This window comes from Beta vulgaris, chromosome 3, assembly GCF_026745355.1.
Source record: "Beta vulgaris subsp. vulgaris cultivar EL10 chromosome 3, EL10.2, whole genome shotgun sequence".
In the NCBI taxonomy this organism is placed as follows: domain Eukaryota; kingdom Viridiplantae; phylum Streptophyta; class Magnoliopsida; order Caryophyllales; family Amaranthaceae; genus Beta; species Beta vulgaris.
The window spans coordinates 37,892,727-37,904,095 of NC_079204.1; the positions used below are offsets into that span (position 1 = coordinate 37,892,727).

At 34.8% G+C, this 11,369-nt stretch overlaps 1 long non-coding RNA gene across 1 annotated transcript; it reads left to right on the forward strand.

The window, feature by feature from the left end:
• Nucleotides 1-9,369: 9,369 nt before the first annotated feature.
• Nucleotides 9,370-10,486, forward strand: LOC130590729 (uncharacterized). The gene is made up of 2 exons (XR_008968577.1): nucleotides 9,370-9,539; nucleotides 10,348-10,486. It is a non-coding gene; the product is annotated as an uncharacterized LOC130590729 (long non-coding RNA).
• The last annotated feature ends 883 nt before the right edge of the window (nucleotides 10,487-11,369 follow it).

The window sequence follows — 11,369 nt, forward strand, 5'->3', positions numbered from 1 at the left end:
TCATGGTATTGCTCCCACCGTCGTACATTATTCTTTCTTTAGTTTTATAATTTTTGTCATTGTAAAAATTTGCATTAATCAAAATCAAAATTACAATCTAACACTACAACAATTAAACATGAAACAAAAAGCAAACAAACACTAAGGTAAACTTTACTAGCTTCTTATATAATCTATGAAGAAAAGCCAATTTGTTGATTCAGTCAAAATGAACATTATCTTGAGCAATTTGTTATGATTGGGGTTATTTATCTTGAAGAAAAATACATGATATAATGAAAGTGAGATTGTTAAAATGCTAAAACCAAACGATCTTTCGAAATAGATTGTCATATTTCATCTTGTATAACCCGCTGTTCACAAAATGAGAAATCTCAAGATCATCCTTGTGAAAAGAACCATTTATGTGATTCACTAGTAGAATAAATGCTACTTGCTGCGGTTAAAAAGTGCCCTATTGCTGCGTTTTTGGGCGCGCAGCAATTGAGGGCGCAGCAATAGGTATTAATAATGTTGCTGCGGTTTTAAACCGCAGCAATATTTCAATATATTGCTGCGGTTTCTAGCACAAAACCGCAGCAATATTATCATTTTATATCAGAAAAAATCCAGTATATTGCTGCGGTTTTCTGGTCAAAACCGCAGCAATATGACCTGGTACAAAAAAAAAAAATTTTTTTTTCAAATTTCTCGATGCATAAACATTTTGTGATTATAATACTATTATAATATGTTACATATTGACAACAATCCACTATTATAAACACTAAGAAACTTGAAAATATGAAAATCGAAAAAAAAAAATCTTAAACAACTACATCAAATATAACACTGAAACTGTAACTATAACACTAAGAAAATTTAATTAAACAAATACAAAAAAAAACCAGAAAAATACATTACAAAAAAAATCTGAAAAAACTAGTATAACACTAAAAAACTGTAACTAAACACTAATAAACTATAATTACCAAAAAAACAGAAAAATATACTAAAAAAAATAAGAAAAATTACAAAAAGATGAAATATGGATAATGAAGTACAACTAAAGCAGAAAGACGAAAGACCTCTGATTGGGCGGCGCCAATCGCTTGATTTGAGCGGTGCATCTCCTTTTTACTTCATGATTTTCCCCATCCCCCTTAAGAACATCACAACACCAAACTAATCGAGAAAAAAAAGTCACCAAACTGGACGACGAGGTTAGATCTAAAAAATCGAAACTGGACCGACGAGGTTAGATCTAAAAAATCGAAACTGGACCGACGAGGTTAGATCTAAAAAATCACCAAACTGGACCGACGAGGTTAGATCTAAAAAATCACCAAACTGGACCAACGAGGTTAGATCTAAAACACTAAAAATTTAAAAATCGAAAAAACTACAGAAAAACGAAAAAAAGTTAGATCTAAAAAAGAAACAAAAAAATCGGCATTTGTTGTTGCGAAGAAGACGACCGACGAGGTTGGTGAGGGTTTGACAGTGAAGAAGACGACCGCGAATGAGGACCGACGACCACGAACGATGACCGACGGCTTAGTGAATGACGACGACGTTGGTGAGAGAATGAAAGGTGGAGACGACGACGACATTGGTGGGAGGTGAACGACAACGACATCGAACGAAGAGGGAAGAGGATGAGAGGATGAGAGGATGAGGAGAGAGGAGAGGTTTGAAAAATGGCTGAGGGTTTGTGATGAGAGAGAGAAGGAGAGGCTGTGAGGTTGAGATAAGGAGAGTGGGAAAAAAACCCTAACAGATGGTTTTAAGATAATGTCGTAATGTAGAGTTTAGCAGCGTTAGAGTATATATGTGAGGAGCCTAATATTGCTGCGGTTTCCACGTAGGACCGCAGCAATATATTAAAAAAAATAGTTTTTTAATATATTGCTGCGGTCCTACGTGGAAACCACAGCAATATTTGTTGTTCAGGGTCCCACGTTATTTTTAAAAAATATCTGTTAGATAATATTGCTGCGGTTTTGGGCGGGAACCGCAGCAATATTGTCAATTTCTATTTTTTCTTTTTTTTTGCGTGTTATATTGCTGCGTATAGGTAAAACCGCAGCAATATCACCGCAGCAAATAGCATTTATTCTACTAGTGATTCTATAATTGACCTAACCAAGAAATCACATCCTTTGTGTTGGAGTTAAGGCTTGGAAAAGCCTTGGCTCATTTTGTTGTTTGTCCCACATTGCTCGTGGGAGGGAATCTCTCCTTGTTTTTTATATTCCCTCCCTCCTTCCTTCTATTGAGTTGGTTCTAGAGATGCTTTCGTGGTTGGATGTAATGTTTGGTTTGGGCTTGCTACCACACATGCGCGCCTTCCTTCTCTTCTCTCTTCCTGGGTTTTTCGTCTTGAAAGTTCTCTTTTCTGCCTTTGCGAATTATCTGTCATAACACTTTGATTAATTCCAACCCTGCTGCAACGATTTCCAAAATTTTGATCACATCCTTTATTTTAAGCTACATAATACCTTTGAATTAGTCCCTTTTTTGTATCTGTTCCTTTTATTTAGAATCTTTTTTCGAAAGTCTCTTCTTTAAATACAGTTATTGGGGCTTTAAGATCGGATTCATAGAACATAGTATTGTCAAAACATACTTCTATTTGATTAAGAAAGTTTTGAACTTCCTACAAACAATTGGGCCTATAACAAAAAATTTGAAAAAAAAAAGTGAGTTTGTAATACGACAATTTACAAGAACACCAATTAACTCATGTTAACATCTAACAAATACTAAAAAGTGGAGAGAAATATTCTACATATATGTCGTATCATCATGTTTCAATGGTTAGGAGAGTATTTTGGCCTTGAGATAAAAGTTCATAACCCGTTCTGGAAAACGCCACTAGGAAAACATGTTTTCCGACCACTTGCAATGTTCCTCAACCTTCCTGTATGGCTTTATCACATATGCTTCTTCCTTTTTCTTCTTTTTTATTCTCGTTTCTCCTTTTTTTTCATTTAGTATTGTAGGGTACGCGTAAATGCGTAATAGACTCGTGCACAAGGGATAAATATTCCAAGTAGTACTCCTTTGTTCTATAAATATATCAAAGGTGTGTGAAAACAAGAAAGGTGTGTGAAAATAAGAAAGGCGTGTGAAAACAAGAAATTGTGCCATGTAGCGCTCTTTTTAGGGAGTTTTAGTTCATGTAATCCATGCACAATAAAAAAAATTAAGAAATTGCATAGTATAGGATAGGGTTTGATCCCAAGACCTCAAGTACATTACTAACGCTCTAACCACTAGGCTAAGTTGTATTTAGTGTTATTATCATAAAGTATTATATAATAAATGAAATTTTTTCTTACCCGGAGAATAGCCCGGGCCTAATAACTAGTTTATTGTTTATATGGAGTGAAAATGAATCAAAGAAAACAGAAATTTCATTATGGGACTTTTAGATAACAATTCAAGAAATTGTGTTATAAACATGGGTAGAATTTAATAAAGCGGATGGACTTGTGTGGTGGATTAGAGCAAAAAAAGGTTGAATTTAGTTAAAAGCATAACGGAAAAGCAATATATCTTTTAAACAAAGTGTTACTACTATTTTTAGATGACGACTAAGCATTTATTATGATGCATTGTATTAGGCCCCAAAGAGTTTAATATTTATGTTAAGGTAGAATCCCAATCATATTAGGAGGCCCATGAGAGAAAGTCAACAAAAGTCAAAAACCAAAGCTCACAAAAGAAAGTCAACAAAATTCAAGAATCAAGTGGAATGTTTAGGAGATCGAGGTCAAACAACTACGAAAACGTGGGTAATCAATAATCGAATCATGGGGCAAGCAATGTGGACACTGAGACGTGGTCATTCTAGCGCCAGAAAAGGCAGTTATGATTTAAATCATAGATGATTCAAATCATTTCCCTCCAAAGATGCATGGAAGTTACGTATAATGATGGAGTATAAATACAAGTGAAAGGATCAAGTCAAAGACAACAAACACAACACACAACAACGTGCAATTTACTTTCCTTCTAGCGTAGCCTTAGCCTAGCCTAGCCAACCCCGTTGTGGGAGTTATAGTTTATTAGTTCTTAGATCTAGAGCATGTACTAAGTGAAAAGTTTTTTCATCTCCGGTTTTAGCCGGAACTCATGGAGGTAATCACATTTGTGTTTTCCCATTAATTCTCCAGCCTAGATTATCCTCATATGTGCTGTTATAAAAAGCTTTTCTAAAAGTTTGTGATTTGAATGGGAATGTTCAGCTCTGATTATAATAGCTAGATTAATTATTGTGTCTTTTGTTATATTTAATACTTCTCACCTGAATTTATTAGGCGTTGTAGTTTAATTAATTAGATTACAACAAAGTACGCTAGCAAGGTTTTATCCAATTAAAACTAATAACCCCCAGGGACTAAGACTCTTGTGGCGCTCAGTATCTAACTATTGGGTGTGCATTGGCTTATTTGCAAATTCAACCAACTGATTTTGCATCAACAAGTTTTTTGGTGACCAGAGTGGGAGGAGAAAGATTCATAATCAACTTGTAAAATTTTTTCTTCGATAACTTTTACAATTTAACTATTCAAAACAACCACTGTTATTTTTTTTTCAAATGTCAGATACACGTTCTCGAAGGAATAGAGAAGATCCTAGAGTTGAATCAGTCTCCCAAATATATGGAAGATAATAATTCGATACCTTTAGAAACTAGGGTACCATAGGATGGTGGTGAACCAATTCATCATGTCTCTAGAGAGTCACAAGGAGAAGTTCCCTAAAGGGCAGGTTTATCTCCAATTAGCATTGGCTTATTTGTACATCAATTGTATGGAAAATTCACAGAAATAGTAAAACAATTATTATTGGAAGCAAAAGAGAGTCAAAGACAACAGTTTTATTCTATCTACAGAACTCTAGCCCATGAGTCAGCCAGAGTCTTCACTGGTATCATTTAAAGGATAAGTGAGGAGAATAGAGATATTAACTCTAGGTAAAGTGACCGAATACTTGTATATATCAACGATACTATGAGTGCAACTTTTACGACAATGTCAACATCTCTTACTACTGAAGTAGTTACTCGCTTAGAACCGCTAGTTGAAAAAGACTACCAACTAAATGAGAAACTGCTTAAGGCTTTAGAAGAGGTCACACTGAATAGAACACAAGGAGATCATGGAATAACTCGAGATCTTCCAGTAGCTTACCTACCAAGGTTACATTTTTCCCATATTGAAAATAGAAATCCACTGGTATCAAATGATCCACAAAATTCCTCCCATGAGCGCCAAACAAGGGCAAGTCCTTTGAGCCTTGGAGAGAATGGTCATGGGAATTTTAGGAGAAGTGATGAAATGATAGCAGGCGTGGAGCCAGGTTGGCACCAGGTGTCAGGACGTCACCGATCTTTTTCCATGGGTGGTTCACAGATTGGTGATAACACACACCAATTTGGACCATCACATGGAGGACACAGGCAAGATACTTTTGTTACAAACAACAACAGTTCACCTCATGCATATGTGCCTCTTAATCAACCAACTATGGTTGGGAACCCTTCATCTTCTACCTATATGCCTTACCAACCACATGTCATGGGGAAGTCTCATTATGGCAATGCTCCAGGTTATGATCATAATCAGGCTCCGTTTGCTCAAGCTATTGGAGCTTACCAGCAGGCAGTACCCACCAATGGGCACATGTTTCAGCCACAAATGGCATAGGAACAAATAATCCTAAATATGTGCATCGCTAGGATGTTCCTATGGGAGGTTATCAAAATCAATCTTTCAGTCCTAATCCTAATCCTATGTATGATCAATCAAAAAGTATGGGGAATGGAAATATGGGATATTCAAGGAGAAATCAAGATCCCTTAGCAGCACAAGTTGAGGCACTAATTCAAAGATTAGTGGGAGATAACTCTAGGAGAGGTCATAAGTAGATAGGTCAAAAGCCTTACCCTGAATGGATTGACAGAACCAACCCATTTCCTAGGACATTTAAAATACCTGACTTTACTTTATTCTCAGGCAATGATAGAGTATGAGCTGAGGAACATCTAGTTAGGTTCAATTGTCAGTGTAGGAAAACAACTTATTTACAATGAGTTTTTAAAATTAAGAATGTTTTCCATGTCTCTAACCAAGACAACTTGTTGGTGGTACACAAATCTACCACCCAATTCTATTCACTCATGACAAGACATGTAGGTGCAATTTACAAATTATTTTGCACTCACTGAACCTGGAGTGACTTTAAGTGACTTGGCTAGAATCCAAAAGAAGTTAGGAGATTATGTAGAAGAATACCTAGCTAGATTCAGAATAGCTAAAGATCATGTGTCATATTAGCATCCATGAAAGAGAATTTGTACAAATGGCTCAAGAGGGAATTCTGATTCAGTTTCATGAAAGGTTTGATGGTCATGCCTTTGGTAATTTTGTTGAGTTAGTAGAATTAGACATAAGGTATGAAGGAAACCTACAAGCTGAGAGCGCAGTAAGACACCAGAGCTACTGTACTCAGCATGAAGAGCCCTTCCACTTTGAAATTGCACAAAAAGTGGACGTGGCTGAAATCATTCAGGGAGTACCTTATAAGTGTTCTCCCCTTGAGAAGAAAGAGTTCTCAGCGCCAAAAGACTTGAAGTCTGGAAAAAGAGAACATACACTTTTGATGCTCAAAAATCTAATGTCATCTTTGATTAGTTACTATCTAATAAAAAGATAAAACTAGTATGGAGGCATAAATTAAAAAACCACTAACAAAGTTAAGGGTAAAAAATACTGATGCAGTAACCCATGATACTTCTGAATGTATTGTGTTTAGAAACGAAATTGAGGATGAAATTGATAAGAAAAATATCATATTCCCTGATGAAGAAGATGTAAATATGATTCGAATGGGAGAACCATTCGAATTATTTTGTAATATGGTGGAAATTAACAATAATTTTACTGTTACTTTACAGGCATCTCAAGCCACTGAAATTAGTAAGCAGCTATTCAACATACTGCTTGATGAAGGAGTTTTGATTATGCCAACAATAGCTAATGAAAAGGGCTAGAAGACATGTGCAGACCAATGCCAAGTCTTCAGAGGGGTCCTTACTAGACAATTGAGTCTCAAAAGGATAGTTGTCTCATAAATAAAGCATCATGCCATGGAGCTAGAAGCATACAAGATCAACTGATCCAAAGCTAAGGTTCCTGCCAATACTAAAGCAACTCCAAGTCTGGCGATGCCTGAGGAGAAAGCTAAAACTTACAAAGAAGCCGCTCAGAAATTCCCGTTGCAAACCAGGGCAATGGAGGGATTAAAGGCTCTAAGAGGAGGTATGTGCTCATCTTGTTCAGATAAATTAACTTTTGAAATGATTATTTAAACACATGTCATACCAAATGATCCTACATACATACCTACTTACCAACGCCCGTTCTAAAAAAGGTCCAAAAGTCAAAGACCAAGGAAAAACAAAGGCCATGGGTCGTACTTTTTCTCAAATGGAAAAGGACCTAAGTCAAACTCCTCTGCCTAAGACTTCAAAACCAAAGTACTCAGGTTCAACTGCTATTAAGTCCCTGGACCTAAGGACACTACTCCAAAAGTTCCCACTCCCTAGAGAACCAGAGTGAATGTCTAAGGATTGCAACCAAGTAGGCATTGCATAAAGGCACCAAGGGGCTTGTTCAACAGAAGCAACTTGCTTACCTGGGAAGATATTCTAGGTGACAGGGTTGCTAGGAAAAACCAAGAAATATGAGAAAAGAAAGCTTGGATGTCAGACCTCATCTGAAGATATGAGATTGAAGCTGACTTCACCATAATAACTACATTCTTTAAGCTTGGAAAGGAATGAAAATGGATCAAATGAAAGATCTTTTTCATCTGAGCCCCCATCTGCTTCAAAAGCAAAGAGAGAATTGATCACCATTAGACTGGGAAAATATAAGTGGCCCCAACAAGTGAAGAGCCACAATGGTCCAAACCCCTTATTAGTACTAGAGAATATAGGGGATTCAGAGGTAGGAATGCCAAAACCTTCGAAAGATTCTCTACTCCTAAAGAGGCACCTATAATGTTGTCCTAATAAAACAGGAGCTAAGGCAACTTCTTCAGTAGTATTGGAGATGTTAATAGCTATAGATAGCAATAATGTTACAACTCCTCCAGCTCTAAACATCATCAATTTGGAAAACGCAAAAGTGAGAAATAATACTTATTCTTGGCGAGTCACTGCTTCACTTGAATCCTTACTGGCGAAGAAGTCAAGAAATCTTTGAAAACCACATTTGCTAGCACTAGCAGAAGGACTAGCAATTTGGCAGAAGATTGATAGACACTGACTGTATAGTTGATTATACTCCTTCACATGATGGAAGATAGGGAGGTCAATCCCATATTTACCCATTGGAGAAGTCCTATTGATAAGGGAAATATTAGCCAATGTTACAGTCATTGGTCCCCACTTGAATAAGAAGCTGTTAATGGCAGGGTCCCAACAAGCCAATAAGGCAGTGGAGATGGCTCCATCAAAAGTTTTGGTTTTATAAGAAGCTAGCCTCAAGAAAGATAGTATCTTGTTTTTGGTCCATTTATCATGAAAAGGCTGCATGCACAAAAACCATGCTCTTGCAACTATTCCTGAAATCCAACCTTTAAATGGTTTATTGGATACAGGCCAATGTAAATGTGTTGAACACTAGTTTTGATGATGACAAAGATACAAAGATACAAACTAAGTAGTAAACTAATGAGTTATTTAAGTGCATGGTGTTTAAGGTATCAATGAAAGGAACTGGGAGAATACGAAGTCAAGGAAGAAGTCAAGAGAGGATTTCAAAGCCTAAGTAAAGAAGTTTCTATAAGTTGATTGTAATACCCCATATTTTTAGAATTTATTTAAATAATTAAATATTTATTTTATATTCATTTTCTAAAATAAATATTTTAAGCAAAGGGTATTTTAGTATTTTCACTGATTTTTAATTATTTTGGCGGGAGTATGGCGCCAAAATTGGATTTGTTAAGCTTTTGGTATTAAATCCTAGTCAAAAAAATTCAGAAAACCAAAAAAAAAAAAAAAATTTTTTTTTAGGGCCATATCATCCTACGGGATTTTATGGGGATTGGAGGGAGTTTTGTTTTCCTATAACTTCAATTTAGAAGGAGTTACAAATCTTGGTTTAATCTCCTAATTTATGGTGAAGGTTACAAACTATTTAATTTTGAAAATTAAGTACTACCTATTCTACTCCTATAAATACCCCATACCTTAAGCCATCTTTTCCACACAAAAACTTTGAAGAATCATATTTCTTACTTCAAAGTTCTTCTTTCTCTTCCTATTATTCTAGTTTTATATTTCTTATTCAAGTTTCAATTTTCTTTGTTTAAGAAAAATATTTTCATATTTCTTACTCAAAAATATTATGCTCATGATAGATCATTCATGTTTAAATTCATGATTAAGTTCATGTGGTAGATTGCTTGTTGGTTGGCTATGAGAAAGCTCAAGTATAAGAATAAGTGAAGATACTAGTATTAGTTTGTGCAAGATCAAGGTACGTTATGTAGCTAGATCTTTTAAAATGTGGTTTATATGATAAAGTTGTTTATTGATTTTATTGGTTGGATTGGTTTAGAAATTTGGTTTAAAATGGTTACAATGTTTTATTATTCACTCTTGAAAGTGAAAAGAAGGAATGATTTTATCAATCATTTTATATAGAAGTTTTGTTATCCTTTTTGGAAAATTAAATTATTTTTACAAGGAAAGGTTGATTGGTTTTTATGAACTTTGAATGTTCAAAAAGTTGTTTATGAGGAAAGGAGGTTTATTCATGACTTACAAGTCATATTATTATTATTTCCGCTTGATTAATATCAAGAGATTCAAAGTCCACTTGTTGGCAATTATAGTTACCCCTTGATATAGCTCCGTGATGGGATGACTAGCTTGGGGGTGTGCACACTTAGCAAAATAGAAGGGGAGATAAGAAGAGGAATTGTTTTCAGGATTATTTTTAATCCAAGTTGTTTGGAAAGAGTTTATTCTTAAAAGGTTATTCTTGAATTACTATTCAAGTGTTTGGAAAGAGTTTGTTCTTAAAAGGTTGTTCTTGAATTATTATTCAAGTGTTTGGAAGAGTTTGTTCTTAAAATGTTATTCTTGAATTATTATTAAGTGTTTGAAAATAGTTTATTCTTAAAGAGTTATTCTTGAATTATTGGTATGGAGTTTTCGAAATGAAAAATTTTACGAACTAACAAATGTGTTACTTATCTAGTACATTTCGTACTCAGTTTTATACTGACGCGTATTTCCTTTTTCCTATTTGGCTTTGCCCTGTTTACCTTTTTGGTAAGCAGATTTGCAGGTGAATTTTGGATGTGCATGGGAGCATACTAGGAAGGGGATCTTCACCTAGATTAGAGTGTTTCATTTATTTTGAGTATTGAGACAATATTTACTTTTATTAATAAAGAAGTATTATTATTTTTGGTTAAAGTCTTCCGCTGCAAGTTATTTTGGTTAGTTAGTAGTTGGTTGCCGAAAGCGTGTTAGTCACGTGGCGGTAATACTCCTAAATTACTCAAATATTATTTATTAAATTATTTATTTAAAAGTGAGTAATTTGGGGTGTTACAAAGTGGTATCAGTTTTTCAGGTTTGAAAAGATAAAAGTTGAATATTAAAATTGATGGGTAGACATAGGACTGGTAGATAAGAGTTTCGCATTTGCATTCTAAATTGTTTTTGTTAAGCTTAATTGTTTTCTTTTTGACGATTTGTATAGATGCATCTTGCTAGTACCACAAAAAGGTATATATATATTTATATTATTATTTTTATTTGAAAGATGAAGGGTGTAGATATGTTGGGGTGACAAGCTCTGTCTAGGATTAGGAAGGCTCTCCCCGACGCTGTGGGTAACTTCCTTACCTGGGAGCTATAATCACCTTGGCTATTCTATATCTTGAAATCAAGTACACTTTAAAATTTTTGAAATAAATATTTTAAGTCATAGTGGTGCATCTAGTACAAATTTTATTTAGTTATTATATATTAGTATTACTTTTATGATGATGTACTTGTAATATTTCAATTCTTTTTGCTTTTATATGATCGTTGTTGGAAGTTAAGGAAAAAGTTTATGTTATTCCCTATGTATGGGATAAGCAAGAAGTCATGCTGCATTGGCGAGCAAATAGTAGTACTATGTGTATTTTTTTTACCTTTCGAAAATACTCAGGCCAGTCTGATTATATGGCCATTGATGAGTTGAAGAATGTTATTTAGACAGACTACGTACCAGAGTTTAAAGTTTTCAGATCGTAGACATATATAGTTTTGTTTTGGTCATAACGTTCTAGTTGTCTTAAGAATATTT